The sequence below is a fragment of the Oncorhynchus keta genome, chromosome 20 (genome assembly GCF_023373465.1).
Source record: "Oncorhynchus keta strain PuntledgeMale-10-30-2019 chromosome 20, Oket_V2, whole genome shotgun sequence".
NCBI classification, from domain to species: domain Eukaryota; kingdom Metazoa; phylum Chordata; class Actinopteri; order Salmoniformes; family Salmonidae; genus Oncorhynchus; species Oncorhynchus keta.
The window spans coordinates 31,458,024-31,479,196 of record NC_068440.1 but is presented as its reverse complement, the minus strand read 5'-3'; the positions used below and the strand labels follow the sequence as shown (position 1 = coordinate 31,479,196).

The window sequence follows — 21,173 nt, the reverse complement described above, 5'->3', positions numbered from 1 at the left end:
ACCAGTCAGATGAACGTTTTGGTATTTAGTTCCCTGTAGTATGAACCAGTCAGATGAACGTTTTAGTGTTTTGGTATTTAGTTCCCTGTAGTACGAACCAGTCAGATTAACGTTTTGTTATTTAGTTCCCTGTAGTATGAACCAGTCAGATGAACGTTTTAGTGTTTTGGTATTTAGTTCCCTGTAGTATGAACCAGTCAGATGAACGTTTTAGTGTTTTGGTATTTAGTTCCCTGTAGTACGAACCAGTCAGATGAACGTTTTGGTATTTAGTTCCCTGTAGTATGAACCAGTCAGATGAACGTTTTAGTGTTTTGGTATTTAGTTCACTGTAGTATGAACCAGTCAGATGAACGTTTTAGTGTTTTGGTATTTAGTTCCCTGTAGTATGAACCAGTCAGATTAATGTTTTGGTATTTAGTTCCCTGTAGTATGAACCAGTCAGATTAATGTTTTGGTATTTAGTTCCCTGTAGTATGAACCAGTCAGATGAACGTTTTGGTATTTAGTTCCCTGTAGTATGAACCAGTCAGATGGAACGTTTTGGTATTTAGTTCCCTGTAGTATGAACCAGTCAGATGAACGTTTTAGTGTTTTGGTATTTAGTTCCCTGTAATATGAACCAGTCAGATGAACGTTTTAGTGTTTTGGTATTTAGTTCCCTGTAGTATGAACCAGTCAGATGAACGTTTTAGTGTTTTGGTATTTAGTTCCCTGTAGTACGAACCAGTCAGATGAACGTTTTGGTATTTAGTTCCCTGTAGTATGAACCAGTCAGATGAACGTTTTAGTGTTTTGGTATTTAGTTCCCTGTAGTATGAACCAGTCAGATGAACGTTTTAGTGTTTTGGTATTTAGTTCCCTGTAGTACGAACCAGTCAGATGAACGTTTTGGTATTTAGTTCCCTGTAGTATGAACCAGTCAGATGAACATTTTAGTGTTTTGGTATTTAGTTCCCTGTAGTATGAACCAGTCAGATTAATGTTTTGGTATTTAGTTCCCTGTAGTATGAACCAGTCAGATTAATGTTTTGGTATTTAGTTCCCTGTAGTATGAACCAGTCAGATGAACGTTTTGGTATTTAGTTCCCTGTAGTATGAACCAGTCAGATGAATGTTTTAGTGTTTTGGTATTTAGTTCCCTGTAGTATGAACCAGTCAGATGAACGTTTTAGTGTTTTGGTATTTAGTTCCCTGTAGTACGAACCAGTCAGATGAACGTTTTGGTATTTAGTTCCCTGTAGTATGAACGTTTTAGTGTTTTGGTATTTAGTCCCCTGTAGTATGAACCAGTCAGATGAATGTTTTAGTGTTTTGGTATTTAGTTCCCTGTAGTATGAACCAGTCAGATGAACGTTTTGGTATTTAGTTCCCTGTAGTATGAACCAGTCAGATGAACGTTTTAGTGTTTTGGTATTTAGTTCCCTGTAGTATGAACCAGTCAGATGAATGTTTTAGTGTTTTGGTATTTAGTTCCCTGTAGTATGAACCAGTCAGATGAACGTTTTAGTGTTTTGGTATTTAGTTCCCTGTAGTATGAACCAGTCAGATGAACGTTTTGGTATTTAGTTCCCTGTAGTACGAACCAGTCAGATTAATGTTTTGGTATTTACTTCCCTGTAGTATGAACCAGTCAGATGAACGTTTTGGTATTTAGTTCCCTGTAGTACGAACCAGTCAGATTAATGTTTTGGTATTTAGTTCCCTGTAGTATGAACTAGTCAGATGAACGTTTTAGTGTTTTGGTATTTAGTTCCCTGTAGTATGAACCATTCAGATGAACGTTTTGGTATTTAGTTCCCTGTAGTACGAACCAGTCAGATTCATGTTTTGGTATTTACTTCCCTGTAGTACGAACCAGTCAGATGAACGTTTTGGTATTTAGTTCCCTGTAGTACGAACCAGTCAGATTAATGTTTTGGTATTTACTTCCCTGTAGTATGAACCAGTCAGATGAACGTTTTAGTGTTTTGGTATTTAGTTCCCTGTAGTACGAACCAGTCAGATGAACGTTTTGGTATTTAGTTCCCTGTAGTATGAACCAGTCAGATGAACGTTTTGGTATTTAGTTCCCTGTAGTACGAACCAGTCAGATGAACGTGTTAGTGTTTTGGTATTTAGTTCCCTGTAGTATGAACCAGTCAGATGAACGTTTTAGTGTTTTGGTATTTAGTTCCCTGTAGTACGAACCAGTCAGATGAACGTTTTGGTATTTAGTTCCCTGTAGTATGAACCAGTCAGATGAACGTTTTAGTGTTTTGGTATTTAGTTCCCTGTAGTACGAACCAGTCAGATGAACGTTTTGGTATTTAGTTCCCTGTAGTATGAACCAGTCAGATTAATGTTTTGGTATTTAGTTCCCTGTAGTATGAACCAGTCAGATTAATGTTTTGGTATTTAGTTCCCTGTAGTACGAACCAGTCAGATGAACATTTTATACGTATACGTAAGTATAGGGTAGCAGGGTGCGCGTGTGTGGTTTCTCTCTCTGGTGTGTGTAGGTGGTGTTGTGAGTGTATGAGGATGATGTTGGATGTGTTGATCATATTTCTCTCTGTTATATACATGTGGTCTCGATTAGCTGGAGCATGCTGGTGTACAACCCAGGCGTTCACACAGGTTGACTCCAGCTGTGGACTCCGTGTGTGTTAGAGTATCGGTCACTGGTCTCTCCTACTGTTGCCTTCATAGGAGCGACCCTCTTCTCGTCACGCTCCTACTCTCTTCAACCTCTCCCTTTCTCTCTTTTTTTTCCCTTCTCTCCATCGCTGTCGTCGATCTCCACATGAAAATATTATGAAGGGGACTGCTGATGTACACTGATCAGTGAGAAATCCAGCCTTGATCCTGCTGGCTTGACCGGGAGGAAGACAGTCTGCTCCTGTGATGCACAGACACTGCCACAAGATAAAGGTCATAGTATATTCATTCAGTGGTTATCAGAGTTCTCCACTAAAATGCCAGGAGGATCACGCTCCCTGGTCACTAAAATGCCTTCTGCTAATGTAAAGCTCCTTTTAGTGTTTCCCCTCAGGGCGTATTACAAAGGCCCCCAAAACAACATCCAAGCCCCCTGGCATCATTTCTCTAGCCTGCTTTTGTTTGTCTATATACTATGGTATTTACGGTATGTTAATAGCTGCACACACCTCTGTTCTGATCCCGTCTCTACTGTCGACTATATAGCCTCTGTTCTGATCCCGTCTCTACTGTCGACTATATAGCCTCTGTTCTGATCCCGTCTATATAGCCTCTGTTCTGATCCCGTCTCTACTGTCGTCTATATAGCCTCTGTTCTGATCCTGTCTCTACTGTCGACTATATAGCCTCTGTTCTGATCCCGTCTCTACTGTCGACTATATAGCCTCTGTTCTGATCCCGTCTCTACTGTCGACTATATAGCCTCTGTTCTGATCCAGTCTCTACTGTGGACTACATAGCCTCTGTTCTGATCCCGTCTCTACTGTCGTCTATATAGCCTCTGTTCTGATCCCGTCTCAACTGTCGTCTATATAGCCTCTGTTCTGGTCCCGTCTCTACTGTAGACTATATAGCCTCTGTTCTGATCCCGTCTCTACTGTCGACTATATAGCCTCTGTTCTGATCCCGTCTCTACTGTCGTCTATATAGCCTCTGTTCTGATCCCGTCTCTACTGTCGACTATATAGTCTCTGTTCTGATCCCGTCTCTACTGTGGACTATATAGCCTCTGTTCTGATCCCGTCTCTACTGTCGGCTATATAGCCTCTGTTCTGATCCCGTCTCTACTGTCGGCTATATAGCCTCTGTTCTGATCCCGTCTCTACTGTCGTCTATATAGCCTCTGTTCTGATCCCGTCTCAACTGTCGTCTATATAGCCTCTGTTCTGATCCCGTCTCTACTGTAGACTATATAGCCTCTGTTCTGATCCCGTCTCTACTGTCAGATGACTATATAGCCTCTGTTCTGATCCCGTCTCTACTGTCGACTATATAGCCTCTGTTCTGATCCCGTCTCTACTGTCGTCTATATAGCCTCTGTTCTGATCCCGTCTCTACTGTCGTCTATATAGCCTCTGTTCTGATCCCGTCTCTACTGTCGACTATATAGCCTCTGTTCTGATCCCGTCTCTACTGTCGTCTATATAGCCTCTGTTCTGATCCCATCTCTACTGTCGTCTATATAGCCTCTGTTCTGATCCCGTCTCTACTGTCGACTATATAGCCTCTGTTCTGATCCCGTCTCTACTGTCGACTATATAGCCTCTGTTCTGATCCCGTCTCTACTGTCGACTATATAGCCTCTGTTCTGATCCCGTCTCTACTGTCGTCTATATAGCCTCTGTTCTGATCCCGTCTCTACTGTCGACTATATAGCCTCTGTTCTGATCCCGTCTCTACTGTCGACTATATAGCCTCTGTTCTGATCCCGTCTCTACTGTCGTCTATATAGCCTCTGTTCTGATCCCGTCTCTACTGTCGACTATATAGCCTCTGTTCTGATCCCGTCTCTACTGTCGTCTATATAGCCTCTGTTCTGATCCCGTCTCTACTGTCGTCTATATAGCCTCTGTTCTGATCCCGTCTCTACTGTCGACTATATAGCCTCTGTTCTGATCCCGTCTCTACTGTCGACTATATAGCCTCTGTTCTGATCCCGTCTCTACTGTGGACTATATAGCCTCTGTTCTGATCCCGTCTCTACTGTCGACTATATAGCCTCTGTTCTGATCCCGTCTCAACTGTCGTCTATATAGCCTCTGTTCTGGTCCCGTCTCTACTGTAGACTATATAGCCTCTGTTCTGATCCCGTCTCTACTGTGGACTATATAGCCTCTGTTCTGATCCCGTCTCTACTGTCGTCTATATAGCCTCTGTTCTGATCCCGTCTCTACTGTCGACTATATAGTCTCTGTTCTGATCCCGTCTCTACTGTGGACTATATAGCCTCTGTTCTGATCCCGTCTCTACTGTCGGCTATATAGCCTCTGTTCTGATCCCGTCTCTACTGTCGGCTATATAGCCTCTGTTCTGATCCCGTCTCTACTGTCGTCTATATAGCCTCTGTTCTGATCCCGTCTCAACTGTCGTCTATATAGCCTCTGTTCTGATCCCGTCTCTACTGTAGACTATATAGCCTCTGTTCTGATCCCGTCTCTACTGTCGACTATATAGCCTCTGTTCTGATCCCGTCTCTACTGTCGACTATATAGCCTCTGTTCTGATCCCGTCTCTACTGTCGTCTATATAGCCTCTGTTCTGATCCCGTCTCTACTGTCGTCTATATAGCCTCTGTTCTGATCCCGTCTCTACTGTCGACTATATAGCCTCTGTTCTGATCCCGTCTCTACTGTCGACTATATAGCCTCTGTTCTGATCCCGTCTCTACTGTCGTCTATATAGCCTCTGTTCTGATCCCGTCTCTACTGTGGACTATTTAGCCTCTGTTCTGATCCCGTCTCTACTGTCGACTATATAGCCTCTGTTCTGATCCCGTCTCTACTGTGGACTATATAGCCTCTGTTCTGATCCCGTCTCTACTGTCGTCTATATAGCCTCTGTTCTGATCCCGTCTCTACTGTCGACTATATAGCCCCTGTTCTGATCCCGTCTCTACTGTGGACTATATAGCCTCTGTTCTGATCCCGTCTCTACTGTCGTCTATATAGCCTCTGTTCTGATCCCGTCTCTACTGTCGACTATATAGCCTCTGTTCTGATCCCGTCTCTACTGTCGTCTATATAGCCTCTGTTCTGATCCCATCTCTACTGTCGTCTATATAGCCTCTGTTCTGATCCCGTCTCTACTGTGGACTATATAGCCTCTGTTCTGATCCCGTCTCTACTGTCGTCTATATAGCCTCTGTTCTGATCCCGTCTCTACTGTCGACTATATAGCCTCTGTTCTGATCCCGTCTCTACTGTCGACTATATAGCCTCTGTTCTGATCCCGTCTCTACTGTCGACTATATAGCCTCTGTTCTGATCCCGTCTCTACTGTCGACTATATAGCCTCTGTTCTGATCCCGTCTCTACTGTCGACTATATAGCCTCTGTTCTGATCCCGTCTCTACTGTGGACTATATAGCCTCTGTTCTGATCCCGTCTCTACTGTCGTCTATATAGCCTCTGTTCTGAGTGTGACTCTACCCTGACAGTGATTCACAGGCCTGTCCCTTACCCTGACGGAGAGCACTACATCACATTCTCCCTATGCTGTAGCTCTGCCGTCCGAGTTGAACTGGAAATAGAGATGAGATGAACTGGAAATAAAGCACAGCGTTAGATTGGATGGAGGGATGGACCAGGTTGCTCGGCTCTCTATCTCTGTGTGTGTCTCTTCCTCCTCCCCCCCTCCCTTGACTGACCCTCTTGTTATCTCTTTGATCTGTTTCTCATTACCACTCCAGTAAGGTCTGGCTATGCAAATGAGGCCATAGCCTAATGAAACAACACTACGTACGCAAACCAAATTGATGGGCTCCTTTTTACCACATCAAGGAAAGAAAATTGCATAAGGCTGGCATTTAATAATTATGATACCAAGATAGATGTTTTATTTGAAAGAGACTAATATTAGAGAGATATTGCAGAGATTTGTTTTAAGGATGTAGTACTAGCTAAATTAACTGCAGATATTCATTTTCAAACACTGATTAGGTCTACAAATGTGTTAATGCTTTCAACGTGAGAGCTTGTTTCATACTTCCTCTGTGGTGCTGTGATCTTTATACTGACCCTGAATTCTGGATATCAGGAAAGCTAGATAAGACTGTTACTGTGTGTGTTGTGTTGTGGTGGAGTCATGCTCCCAGGGCAGTGATACACTGTCTTAAGTTGACTCTGTCATTCATCGCAGGCTGACCTTGAGTTTAACATCAGCTCACAAAACCTGGAATCTGGCAGATCATAAAAACATTCAAGAAAAGCAGTGGGTTTGTCCCAAATAGCATTGCAACCTATTCACTGTGTAGTGCACTACGTTTGCCGAGGGCCCATAGGGCTTTGCTCAAAAGTAGTGCCCTATAATGTAGGGAATAGGGTGCCATTTGGGACGCATACAGAATCTGTGATGTTTTCTCTGTATCTTTGGTATTTTCAACCAGTCATTTTCTGCCTGTTTAAACTCACACCTTCACGCTTTTCTTCACCCGGTGGTGGGGGGGGGGGGGGATTGACGCCTCTGTAATATTCATCTTTGTCCTCAAATGAGGAGCCTGTCTGCCTGTGTGGTGATTCTGAATCTGCTCACAGAGCATCTGCCGGACACTCCAGATTAGAACATCGAGAGCCATAACAACTGCTCCGGTTTGGATTATGTATCACTCGTTGCCAGGGTGATTTTGCCCCCCTCCCCCTGTCTGTCACATCCCTTGCTCTCCCAGGAGGCAGAGGTGTATTCAATTACAGCAACATCTGTGGAAGTTGGCTTACCCCTGCACACACACACACACACACACACACTCCTGGTGGGGCCAACTGGAGCATGGGGGGGGGGGCTAGCTGTGAGGAGATTTGTTTCTCTTTTCCTTGTGTGGATTTATCTTCTGAGGTTGCTACAGCAGAGCAGACAGTGTTGGGAATAGGGGCCAATAGGGGCTCTGGTCAAAGCTAGTACACTATGTAGGGAACAGCCTGTGTTTGGGTCAACATTGCAGCTGGATGGAAGAGGACCCTCAAGGCATTTTCTTTTCTTATTTTGCTGAACTGGAATTCTCACTGTCCCTGACTGTCACCATTGTTGGCAAGTCAATCCCCCCACAACATCTGCAGGCCACCTGCTGTGGAACTTTGTCACCGATTGTCAGATTCTGCACACTCCCCAGAGCTGAGTGTCTACAAATAGAGGGACAGTGCTTTTGATGCCAGCAGCAGCACTTGCAGCTCTAATAGTCTAGGACTGGCTGGCTGGGCTGGAGGCTTGTGTGTTGAAGGTAGTCTCTTTGCCTGGAGGGGCAGACTGAGATCTGTCTAAAGGGTCTGTGCTTTTCTGAATCCAAACAGACAGTCTAGATGGAAGGAAGGAAGGAGCCCCAGTAGAAAAACAGGACAGAGTGTGTCCTTAGAACGGGGTGGAGGAGGGGGAATGCCCCAGACTAGTGGAAGGTGAGCCACCACTTCCTGTTGCTGCATCATGTGATCTGATCTATTTCCTGTACAAACGGATACTTTGCAGGAAACAAGGCAACAAACAGTGTCATCTTACAACCCCTTTTGCTGTGGTTGTTTCTCAATATATTCATATGAGTCTGGCCAGAGTCTGGCCTCTTGTCAAACAAGATCTGTTGTTCCTCTGAATTCACAGCATTGTGACAAATGGATGCTATTTGATGACATCATTATAATGACATATTACCCGTTGCAATGAGAGCTCAGTTTGAAGCACAGCATAGAGGCCTTGCTCTTCATATTTGTTCTCTCTCCCTGTTACACATAAGTATGGGTTACATGCAATAATTAACCCAGAAAAAAACAACAATTATGTTGTTTTAAATTCTCTTTATGTTCATGATGTTCATATCCCAAAATAGACTAGAGTTCAATCGCATGAAACTACTGCACCATAAGTGGAGGGTGTGAGTGCCCTGAGCAGTGTCGTATAAATGTTACTAGAGGAAAGAATAACAGCCCTCTGCCAACCCAATGAACGGTTTAGCCCAGGGTTTCTCAACTGACGGCCCACGGACTGGATTTGGCCCACGTGATTTATTTTTACATTTTGCCCCCCAATTAATTGTTTTAATTGATGGAGATTAAAGACTAAAAACAACAGCGAATCAGCTCCAAGTGATTTATTTTTTGGGGACATCTGTTCCAAAGTATTCCCACGTATAATAGAGAGATATACGCTGAGTGTACAAAACATTAGGAACACCTTCCTAATATTGAGTTGCACCCCTTTTTGCCAATCTACACGGATTGAATTGGATTTAACAGATGATGTCAATAAGGGATCATAACTTTCACCTGGATTCATCTGGTGTCATGGAAAGAGCAGGTGTTCTGCTCAGTGTATGAAAACAAATGTTTTAGTAAAATATTTCATCTGTTTGGGCTTCTTGTGGTCAATTTGAGTCTATAAATTATTTGTAATTATGTCCCCCCTGACCATCCGCTCAAGAAAACATCTGCCCGCAGCTGAATCTAGTTGATGATCCCTGTTTTAGTCTGACTGAAGCAGAGGGATGAAAGGCCTATGCTGCATCCCAAATCTATCTGGTGCCCAACTTAACCCAGGCCCATAGAACAATGGTCAAAAGTATTGTGCTATGAAGGGAATAGTGTGCCATTTGGGATGCAACCCTAGTGCCCAGGTCCAGCACCCTGCCGTGTGGTCAGAGGGCCCATGGCTAGCACCCTGCCGAAAAGCACCATCACACCACCACCTCACAAAGACGCTGAGTAGGTGAAACCAAAAATCTCAAATTTGGACTCATGAGACCAAAGAACAGATTTCCACCGGTCTAATGTCTATTGCTCGTGTTTCTTGGCCCAAGCAAGTCTCTTCTTATTATTTGTGTCCTTTAGTAGTGATTTCTTTGCAGAAAATCGACCATGACGGCCTGATTCACAGTCTCCTCTGAACAGTTGATGTTGAGATGTGTCTGAACTCTGTGATGCATTTATTTGGGCTGTAATTTCTGAGGCTGGTAACTAATAAACGTATCCTCTGCAACAGAGAGTAACTCTGGGTCTTCCTTTCCTGTGGCAGTCCTCATGAGAGCCAGTTTCTTCATAGTGCTTGATGGTTTTTGCGACTGCACTTGAAGAAACTTATAAGGTTCTTGAAACGTTCTCTTTGTTTTTTTGAGCTGTGCTTGCCAAAATATGAAATTGATATTTTGCCTAATAGGTCCATCTTCTGGATACAACCCCCTACCTTTTCACAACACAACTGATTGGCTCAAACGCATTAAGAAGGAAAGAAATTCCACAAATTAACTTTTTAAGAAGGCACACCCGTTAATTGAAATGCATTCCAGGTGACTACCTCATGAAGCTGGTGGAGAGAATGCCAAGTGTATGCAAAGCTGTCATCAAGGCAAAGGGTGGCTACTTTGAAGAATTTCAAATATAAAATATATATTTTTTTTTGTTTAACACTTTTTTGGTTACTACATGATTCCATATGAGTTATTTAATCGTTTTGTTATTTAAATTGTGTGTGTGTGTGTGTACACACACATATCTCATACATGACTTTGACACACACACACACACTACACGTGTACAATAAATACACACATTTATTTTATTCCTTTTGGATTCTGTCCATGTGACAAATGGTTTGTTTTTATTGGCTTTGTAAAAGCATGGGTATAGAGATGAGGGTGGTAAAGCAAACAATGGCGGCATGAGGTAAGTGGCAGTAAAAGATGGCGTCTGCAGTAGGGGGGGAAAACGGCACCAATGGCCGGCCCCACCACCACTCTTGTTTTTGTTGCTGAACTAAGGGTGTTTTGTTTTTATTTGTAATATACACGTTGTGCTCTTCTATCGGTTGTGTAATGATGTCAGAGGGGAAAAAACTGTGTTGGTTGTTTGCAGTAACTTCTTTTGTTGTAATATTGCACATGAAGGATTCCCGCTTTTAAATGTCCCCAGCCAGCAGTCTTCAGTATCACTTCTCTGACATAGCTAGGGCCCCACACAGCCTGGGCTATTGGCAGAGATGATTGAGGTGGAGGGTTGTTCAAGGTGGTGCATGTAGCTAGCTACTAGCTGTTCAGTGAGCCTGATCTGCAGGGGTGAGGAATTACACTGTGGTCCTATTACTTCTGGCAGCAGGGATGGGGGTACAGGGGGAACTCGGTGGGGGTGACTGCTGTGTTTTGTAAAATCCAGGCCTCCCTGGAACTCACCCAAGCCTGCTGGAGGTGGGGGTATCAGTCACAGCTGGGGGGCCAAGGGGGCCCAGGGAGCGGTAGGAGGACAGCTGGCAGAATGAGAGGGTGTGTTTATGTGCCTCCATTAGCACTATGAGCGTCCATGTGATTGAAGATCACAGTATCTTCTTTGTTCCCCTCTGCCTGATCTGCCGTGCTGGTCACAGATTGAGACTCTGTCTTGTCTCCAGTGCTGGTCACAGAGTGACTCTCTGTCTGGTGAGCGCTGGTGACTGTGGCCATTCACAGCATCCTGCACCACAGCAGGGGGAGTGGGGGGAGGGAGAGATGCAGAGCTGTCTCTCCTGACAAGATCCCTCTGCACTGTGTCGGTCCTCCACAGTGGGCGTGTGTGTCCTGTGAATGGGAGGATGTTTGGGACCAGCACGTTAATTGCATTTGATTTATTAACCTTTATTTTTTAACAGGGTGTCATATTGAGACCAAGTCTCTTTTTCAAATGAGCCTGCGCAATACAAACACACACATCAATACAAAACACAATAAAAGTATTAAATTACCTCACTTAGATCATTCCCCACTAATGTTTTACATTCCCTACAGGCCAACAGGCAATCAAGCCTGAGCCTCCCCTGCAACATGATCCACATCTGTGGAGCACAAAAACTAGTACCGTCTCTCCCTAAATCAGAAGCCACCCTTGGAACCTCTTGCACTATCCAATATTTTGCTCTTGTACTGTATTCTATGGTGACCTTGACCAGTGTGGTCAGATACGTTGGCCGTTTCTGCAGGAGCGCTTTGTAAAGTAACAGAAGAGAATGCTGCTACGTACAGAGGCCCAACACACCTTTTGATACAATACACAATGGTGAGTTCTAAAACCGTCACCAGTCATTTTTATCTAACTAGGCAAGTCAGTTAAGATCAAAGTCTTATTTACAATGACGGCCTAGGAACAGTGGGTTAACTGGTCTAGGAACAGTGGGTTAACTGCCTTGTTCAGGGGCATAATGACAGATTTTGACCTTGTCAGCTCGGGGATTCGATCTTGTTACCTTTCGGTTACTAGTCCAATACTCTAACCACTAGGCGACCCTGCCAGTGATGAATCTAAGGGCACAATGGGAAAACAGCATCTAGAGGTTTAGGTGTGGAAGCTTCTGCATGCCTCTAGATTATATCCTGGTTATCTAAAACAGACAAAAAATTGCCTGGACAACTTCCTTTCTATTATCAAAAGACAGACATGCTCTATTTCTGTAAAAATAATCACATGTTGATCATCAATTTCTTTACCAGCTCAGTAACATGCATATTTATCATCTAGCCAGATACCAAGATCAAATTGTATTTGTCACGTGCCGAATACAACAGGTGTCAACCTTACTGTGAAATGCTGACTTACAAAGCCCTTAACCAAAATGCAGTTTAAAGAAAAATAAGAGTTAAGAAATAATATATTAAATGAACTAAAGTAACACAATAAAATAACAACGGCGCTATGTAGAGGGGTACCGAGGCGATGTGCGGGTACAGGTTAGTCAAGATATTTACCAGAGGGAACTCCTTTCGATTTGTGCTCTGTTCAGGCTAGTAATTTCAAGGTCACTTCAGGCAACGTTATGTGACCTAGATGTTATGGGACCTAGATAATAGCATGGATTTAGTTTTGTTTACGTTAAGTATTAACTTCAGATTCAAGAGGGACTTCAGTAAGGCATGACAGTGCCAGAAGCCCTGGAGGCAGTGCTGTAATGCACCGTCATGTGTATAATGTCACTGCTACTGCAGAGTATTACTGCCTGTGATCAGTCATCACAGCTAGTTGGAATTCTAATAGCTAGAGGATAATAGCCTGCCTCGGCTTTATTCTCAAAGACATGTCTGCATCCCAAATGGCACCCTATTCCCTTTATTGTGCATTACTTTTGACCAGGGCCGACAGAGCAGGAGGACCCATAAGGCCCTGGTCAAAAGTAGTGCACTTACAAAGGGATCAGGGGGCCATTTGAGACACATACACTTTTAACAATAACCATTGTATGTCCCATTTAGATTTATGGGCCAATGAGAAATGAAACTGCTGCTGTGTGAATCCTCCTGCATACCAAGGTGAACTGAGGCGACCTTTCTGTTTATAAAATGCACTGTGTGTGTGTGTGTGTGTGTGGCTTACAGCATGTTTATTTTTGTTGCTCTAAAGAATGCAATATTTTCCTGTTACAGTGGGAATGGGGTGGAAGGAGAGGAGGAATATGTCTCTCTCCGTTGCCTTGTCATGACAACTCCTGAATACATTGATGATCACTAGTCTGTGTCATTTACACTGCTGTAGCAAAGAGATTCCCCTTATTCAGGTTCTGAAGGACTTTCCTTTGACTTACCATTTGATTTCGATAAACACTTTCAGGGCTCCCACTGATGTTGAGGCCGACGGTCTCTGACTATCTCTGAAGCCTTTATTTCAAGTAGGACATGTAAAAATAGCAGCAAATCAATCCCAAACGTTCCCCGCTCGGGCTCTTTCAGGTCTCAATCTAGGGTAGCAGAAACCAACAGGGATTCGGTGACATGGGACAGTATATCTTCAGCACTGGCTGGCTGACTGACTGACTGACTGACTGTATGGCTGGCTGACTGACTGACTTTAAGGCTGTATTCCCATTTTCTTCCCATCAACTAGAAGTGTGCAATATTTACAAGCATGTGTCTCTGTTTGCTGCTGTCTTTCTGTCTGACTTGCACACTTTCTCTCTCTTTATTTCAATTGGAAAATGGATTTATGCTTTGGCTATTCTTCAGAATAGTCTCAATTCATAAGAGCTTAGTTATTGAGCTACTATTGTTTAATAAGCCTTAATAAAGCTCTTGTCTAAATGCACTGTATTCACACAGTTACAATTGTGTAGATTTATGGTTGTTATGACATATATATTAAAACTCTACAGCAGAATGACTGGGTCTCTTCTCCTATTCACTTTACTGTAGTATCGTTCCAAATGGCACCCCAATTCCCTATAGAGTGCACTACCTTGACCAGAGCCCTATGCTGTTTGAGACGCACCCTGTGTGTCTGTTGGAGACGCATCAGCCTGTTGTTGGGCAAGAAGAAGAAGGGTGTACTGGCACGTGAAGTGCAGTCGCAATTATAATGTTTTTGTTTGCTGGTTCCCTCGGGGGGGATTAGCTTATTTTAGGCTTGGGTTGTGTGTTCTTTTTCATCTCCATAAATGAGTGAAGCTAAGCGTTTTGCGACAGTATTGTGCTTGCTTAATCCCTCTGCTCTTTCACTCCAATTATTGATTTGTAAAAAATATAAGCTACCATTCAAAAGTTTGGGGTCACTTAGAAATGTCCTTGTTTTTGAAAGAAAAGCTTTTTTTTTACCATTTAAAATAACATCAAATTGATCAGAAATAGTGTAGACATTGTTAATGTTATAAATGACTATTGTAGCTGGAAACGGCAGATTATTTTAATGAAATATCTACATAGACGTACAGAGGCACATTATCAGCAACCATCACTCCTGTGTTCCAATGGCACATTGTGTTAGCTAATCCAAGTTTATCATTTTAAAAGGCTGATTGATCATTAGAAAATTATTTTGCAATTATGTTAGCACAGCTGAAAACGGTTCTGATTAAAGAAGCAATAAAACTGGCCTTCTTTTAGACTAGTTGAGTATCTGGAGCATCAGCATTTGTGGGTTCAATTACAGGGTCAAAATGGCCAGAAACGAAGCACTTGCTTCTGAAACTCTTCAGTCTATTCTTGTGCTGAGAAATTAAGGCAATTCCATGTGAGAATTTGTCAAGAAACTGAAGATCTCGTACCTTCGTAGAACAGTGCAAACTGGCGCTAACCAGAATAGAAAGAGTAGGAGGCCCCGGTACACAACTGAGCAAAAGGACAAGTACATTAGTGTCTAGTTTTATTTATTTACTTCACAGAACTATAAGCCTTTCGCCTCTTGTTAGCACCAATATAAATACTATATGAAAAGACTTGATGGGTGACTTTTATTTTCATTGGGCCACATATGATCTTCTGCTTGCTGTACATAGGCTAGGCTACATCCCACGAACTAAATGCTAAATGTTGCATTCAACAGTTTTTTTCTGAGCAGTTTCGAAAAGAGACAACACCATCGGCATCCACCCCACCTGCGCTGAGATCTTCACCACCATGGAGGTGACCAAGAGCTTGGGCGGTGACATCACCCAGGCGGGCTGCTGAGGACTCTCTCAGTTTCGAAAAGAGTTTGACTCTCTCAGTTTCGAAAAGAGTTTGACTCTCTCAGTTTCGAAAAGAGTTTGACTCTCTCAGTTTCGAAAAGAGTTTGACTCTCTCAGTTTCGAAAAGAGTTTGACTCTCTCAGTTTCTAAAAGAGTTTGACTCTCTCAGTTTCGAAAAGAGTTTGACTCTCTCAGTTTCGAAAAGAGTTTGACTCTCTCAGTTTCTAAAAGAGTTTGACTCTCTCAGTTTCGAAAAGAGTTTGACTCTCTCAGTTTCGAAAAGAGTTTGACTCTCTCAGTTTCGAAAAGAGTTTGACTCTCTCAGTTTCGAAAAGAGTTTGACTCTCTCAGTTTCGAAAAGAGTTTGACTCTCTCAGTTTCGAAAAGAGTTTGAGTGCCCGTTTCTACTTCTGGTTTAGCCTTTTAGAGCTGCATCCTCCTGCAGTTCACCACAGTGGAATAAGTAATGATAGACTACGAGCATCAGGGTTTTCTCTGTGGTCTGCTGAGTAATTTTAGCCATTTGAGGAAGTGGTGTCTCTCATTTTTGTTTTTAACATCCTATTCATATTCAGGCCATGTTTAACAACACATCCTTCTTCCCTTCCTTGAAGAAATCTCTGATCTAACATGGCTGCTTGGTTGAAGGTGATGTGATAGAACCATTGCTTATACCTAACTATTTTTGGTATTGTACAGTTATTACTAGCGTCATGTCAAGGGGGTGTACTTGTAGATCAAGTTGCCTCACGCTCCAGCAACAGGAGATCGGCTCCTCCATATGGGCCGTTCTGGCTCAGACGAGGCTTACTTGCTTCGAGTACATCAGCTATTAGTAGGGCTGTCAGAGTTAATCAGTTACATTCGTGTAATTTTAGTGCACACTTTTTAATCGTGATTATAGTCGCGTTGTCTGAAAGGGTTCAAAATACACGGAAAACAATCAAAATACCTCATATAAACAGTACCAGTTAAAAGTTTGGAGACACCTATTCATTTCAATGTTTTTTCTTTTCTTTTTAATATTTTCTACTTTGTAGAATAATAGTGAAGACATCAAAACTATGAATTAACACACATGGAATCATGTAGTAAACAAGAAAAGTGTTAAACAAATCTATAATATATTTTATATTTGAGATTCATCAAAGTAACCACACTTTGCCTTGGTGACAGCTTTGTACACTCTTGGCATTCTCTCAACCAGCTTCACCTGGAATGCTTTTCCAACAGTTTTGAAGGAGTTCCCACATATGCTGAGCACTTGTTGCCTAATTTTCCTTCACTCTGTGGTCCAACTCAACCATCTCAATTGGGTTGAGGACGGGTAATTGTGGAGGCCAGGTCATCTGATGCAGCACTCCATCACTCTCTTTCTTGGTCAAATAGCCCTTACACCGCCTGGAGATGTTGGATCATTGTCCTGTTGAAAAACAAATGATAGTCCCACTAAGCACAAACCAGTTGGGATGGTGTATCACTGCAGAATGCTGTGGTAGCCATGCTGGTTAAGTGTGCCTTGAATTTTAAATAAATCACAGACAGCATCACCAGCAAAGCACCATCACACCTCATCCTCCATGCTTCACGGAGGGAACCACACATGTAGAGATAATCTGTTCACCTACTCTGCGTCTCACAAAGGCATGGTGGTTGCAACCAAAAATCTAATTTGGACTCATCAGACCAAAGGACAGATTTCCACTAGTCTACTGTCCATTGCTCGTGTTTCTTTGCCCAAGCAAGTCTCTTCTTATTGGTGTCCTTTTAGTAGTGGTTTCTTTGCAGCAATTTGACAATGAAGCCCTGATTCACGCAGGTTCTTCTGAACAGTTGTTGAGATGTGTCTGTTATTTTAACTATGCAAGCATTTCGCAACACCAGCAATAACACCTTCTAAACACGTGTATGCGGCCAATAAGATTCGATTTGAAGCATTTTATTTGGGCTGCAATTTCTGAGGCTGTTAACTCCTCCAATGAACTTCTCTTCTGCAGCAGAGGTAACTCTGGGTCTTCCTTTCCTGTGACAGTCTCCATCAGAGCTTGTTTCATCATAGTGCTTTATGGTTTTTGTGACCTCACTTGAAAACGTAAAAAATTCTTGACATTTTCTGGATTGACTGACTTTCATGTCTTGAAGTAATGATGGACTGTCATTTCTTTTTGTTTATTTGAGCTGTTCTTGTCATAATATGGACTTGGTCTTTTACCAAATAGGGCCATCTTCTGTAAACCACCCATACCTTGTCACAACACAACTGATTGGCACAAAAGCGTTAAGAAGGAAAGAAATTCCACAAATGTACTTTTAACAAGGCACACTTGTTTATTGAAATACATTCCAGGTGACTACCTCATGAAGCTGGTTGAGAGAATGCCAAGTGTGTGCAAAGGGTGGCCACTTTTTGAAGAATCTCAAATACATTTTGTATAACACTTTTTTTTTGGTTTCAACATTATTCCACTGTTATTTCATAGTTTTGATGTCTTTGCTATTATTCTACAATTTAGAAAATATAAAAAATTAAGAAACTCTTGAATGAGTAGGTGTGTCCAAACTTTTGGCTGGTACTGTACATCTAAAAACAACAATACCATGTCAAAACAGGTTGACATTGTGATTAAAGAAAGTGTGCGTTTGTCAATTTACCACATTTAGCTAACCATTACTTTGGACAAAATCAAGACTCCAATACACTTGTAATGCTTTTTGTATAAAAAAAAATCTTAAATTACAGATCAATTTGAGCAAATTCTGAATCATACGGGAAGCCACAGAATACAGCCAAATATATAGAAACATCACAATTGGCAGCTGGATTGTACCAGGACAATCAGTCCTATGGACTGGCCTACATGGTTTAGGCTAGCACTGAGCTGTGTGTGTGCCAGATAAAGTGAAAGCAGAGGCTGAGGCACCACTGTAGAGAGAGGGTAGTATTGATTTTGCCCTACAGTTACACGCACTGATTACGCAATGTTCAAATGGTGCTGTTGGACAGATGACTTAATGCATTGTTTTTTCCTCCCAATGGAACCACTGTTTCATAAGCTGATCCGTGTCATTAAGGGTTTATTAATAGAATATGTTCATTTTTTTAAATGTTAAACTGTTTTTTTCCCCGGCACTCATCAGAAAAGCCGCCCACTTATTGTAGCACTGCACTGCAGAGGGAGTGGGATGAGAGAGAGATCATGATCGGTCATGGTCACTCCACTATGGGGGTGGTTTTCTCCTAATGAATGGAGGTTTTTCTGCTGTTGGTCTTTCCTGATATTCCTACGCCTATCCCACCTCTACATACCACCACCACCGTGTCCTCCTCCCCTGAAAGGTCAATAGAAATAGTCCCCTGTTCCCATGACTCCCTCCACAGACCAAAAGCCAAAAATCCCCATTCATCCCAGGCCTACTGTAGGTCACGTGAACCGGGAGTGCTTTTGTGTGCTGTGTGGTCCTGCCCCCTCCTCCCACCCTCTCAAAGAAGAAGGGTCGAGCCGAGCGTGCATTTACATTTTCCGGGTGGCTCGCCCCCCCTTGGAGGTTGCTGACTTATGCTCCTGCAGGGCGAGGTTTGATGAATACCCCTCAAGAGGAAGAGTGGGTCAGGAAAGTCACTACCACTTTTCATGTTTCCCCCTCAAGTGCTCATGTTGTTCCACCTGATGGTGTTCCACCTGATGTTGTTCCACCTGATGGTTTTCCACCTGATGGTGTTCCACCTGATGTTGTGTTGAGGCTAGAGGTCGACCGATTTATGATTTTTCAACACCAATCCGGTGTTAGTCTTGCCAGTGTAACAGTATAGCTTCCGTCCCTCTCCTCGCTCCTCCCTGGGCTCGAACCAGCAACACAACGACAACAGCCACCATCGAAGCAGCGTTACCAATGCAGAGCAAGGGAAACAACCACCCCAAGGCTCAGAGCGAGTGACGTTTGAAACGCTATTAGCATGCGCTAACTAGCTAGCCATTTCACTTCTGTTACACCAGCCTCATCTCAGGAGTTGATAGGCTTGAAGTCATAAACAGCGCAATGCTTGATGCACAACAAAGAGCTGCTGGCAAAACGCACAAAAGTGCTGTTTGAATGAATGTTTACCCGCCTGCTTCTGCCTACCACCGCTCAGTTAGATACTTGTATTCTTGTATGCTTAGTCAGATTATATGCAACGCAGGACAAGTTTAGATAATATCTAGTAATATCATCAACCATGCGTAGTTAACTAGTAATTATGATTGTTTGTTTTTTATAAGATAAGTTTAATGCTAGTTAGCAACTTACCTTAGCTTACTGCATTCGAGTAACAGGCAGTCTCCTTTTGGAGTGCAACGAGAGAGAGGCAGGTCGTTATTGGGTTGGACTAGTTAACTGTAAGGTTGCAAGATTGGATCCCTCGAGCTGACAAGGTGAAAATCTGTCATTCTGCCCCTGAACAAGGCAGTTAACCCACTGTTCCCAGGCTGTCATTGAAAATAAGAATGTGTTCTTACCTTTATTTAAGTAGGCAAGTCAGTTATAACAAATATAAAATAAAAATATATTTAAAAAAATTAAATCGGCGCCCAAAAATACAGATTTCCGATTGTTATGAAAACTTGAAATCGGCCCCAATTAATCGGCCATTCCGATTAATCGGTCAACCTCTAGTTGAGCCTGAGAGAAACAGAAACACAAGTGCTACTCAAGTCTCTTAAACTGCAATGTACTTTTAAATGACTTGATATTAAACATCTGTATTATGGTTTTCTCACCTATAGCGACAAAGTAGAAAGCACATTTTATTCTGGTATTATGGCTTTCCTTGGTTTAGAAACGGATGGCACAGGGGTGTTGTGTGTTCAGAGCCTAACCTCAGCAGTGTGGAGACATGGTAGAGTGAGGGGTATTGTGTTTTCAGGGCCTAACTGATCTAGCAGCAGTGTGGGGACATGGTAAAGTGAGTTTAATTGAGGTCAAACACATTATAAAGCATTCCAGTGAGACTCATAAAATCCAGGCCTCATACAGTAGTCATCTACTGCCTTGGCATCCTCAGGCCTTATGAGGCTAATAAACGCAGTCCTCTTGATAGTATTGGGATGTGTGTAAACCCCATTTTCTACACGGGCAATATACTGTAGCTGTCTTTTTGTTGTTGAAATATTTAATTATGTCTGTTTTGAGGACCCAGATTTTTTTTTTCCTGACCTGACTAGGAAAAACTCCAGACCCCCAGGGATGAGATCCAGATAGGCCTGGTGGTGGTCGTGCTGTGTGATAAGAGCTCACATTCCATATCCCCGAGCTGCTCCTCCTCAAACATGTCGGACCTACTTTCCAAGCCCCTTCACTACTCTCCCAGTTACGATAGCCTTGAGTCTTCTGGGAGTATTCCAAATAGCAACCCCACAATTATCAGAATTGGGTTTGATTTATATACAGTCCCATAAAATGTTGTTCTGTAGGTCAGACTGAGGACTCTTCCCTAATCCTGTGAAATTGGAGGAGGAAAGTAAGGGTCCTTTTGACAGTGTTCCCTTAAGCTATACTTGAGGTATTATTAAGTGCGAGATCCAGAGTTGCTTTTGATAAAACCCTTGTAACGTCTGTACACGCTATGGGCCGAGGCGTTTGGTGTTGCACTCCTTTCCTCTACAAATAAGAGCCGTCCATTTTGCGTTTCAGTAAATGTGGTGAGAATATTATTGTCCCCTCTCCAAGCCCTAGTTGGGTTGTTTCTTTCTCACCTACTCCCTACAAGTCTTTATTGGGTTTGACAGACACTAGTGACTGGTGACTGAGCCAGATTTGCCTCAGTTTCATGCATAGCGCTCATTGTTCAAGACTAGGGCTGTGGTGGTCGGTGATTGTCAAGCAAATAACTGTCGGTCTCACGTTAATTAACAAACACATTTAGCATCTGGCTTCCACACAGCCTAGAAGACACTGATACAGACCTTTGCAACATCTACATTTAAAAAAGTCTAATAAATCCATGTAATATAGCCTACACCTTCACAATGAATTCTTTATTTATTTTAGACAGGTCTAAAGAAGCATGATATGAAGAAAATGTAGTCTATTTCAGACAAACAGAATAGCTGAGTTGTCCTTATGTTAGA

General features: G+C 42.7%; 1 protein-coding gene across 2 annotated transcripts in view; it reads left to right on the top strand.

The window, feature by feature from the left end:
- elmo1 (engulfment and cell motility 1 (ced-12 homolog, C. elegans)) overlaps positions 1–21,173 on the top strand; it is a 192,756-nt gene that overhangs the window by 8,238 nt on the left and 163,345 nt on the right. The window contains exon 2 of one of the 2 annotated variants that reach the window (XM_052472647.1): positions 2,803–2,913. The exons of the other annotated variant lie outside the window; for it this stretch is intronic. The gene's annotated coding sequence lies outside the window, so the exon portion shown is untranslated. The remainder of the gene's footprint in view (positions 1–2,802; positions 2,914–21,173) is intronic. 2 annotated transcript variants of the gene reach the window in all.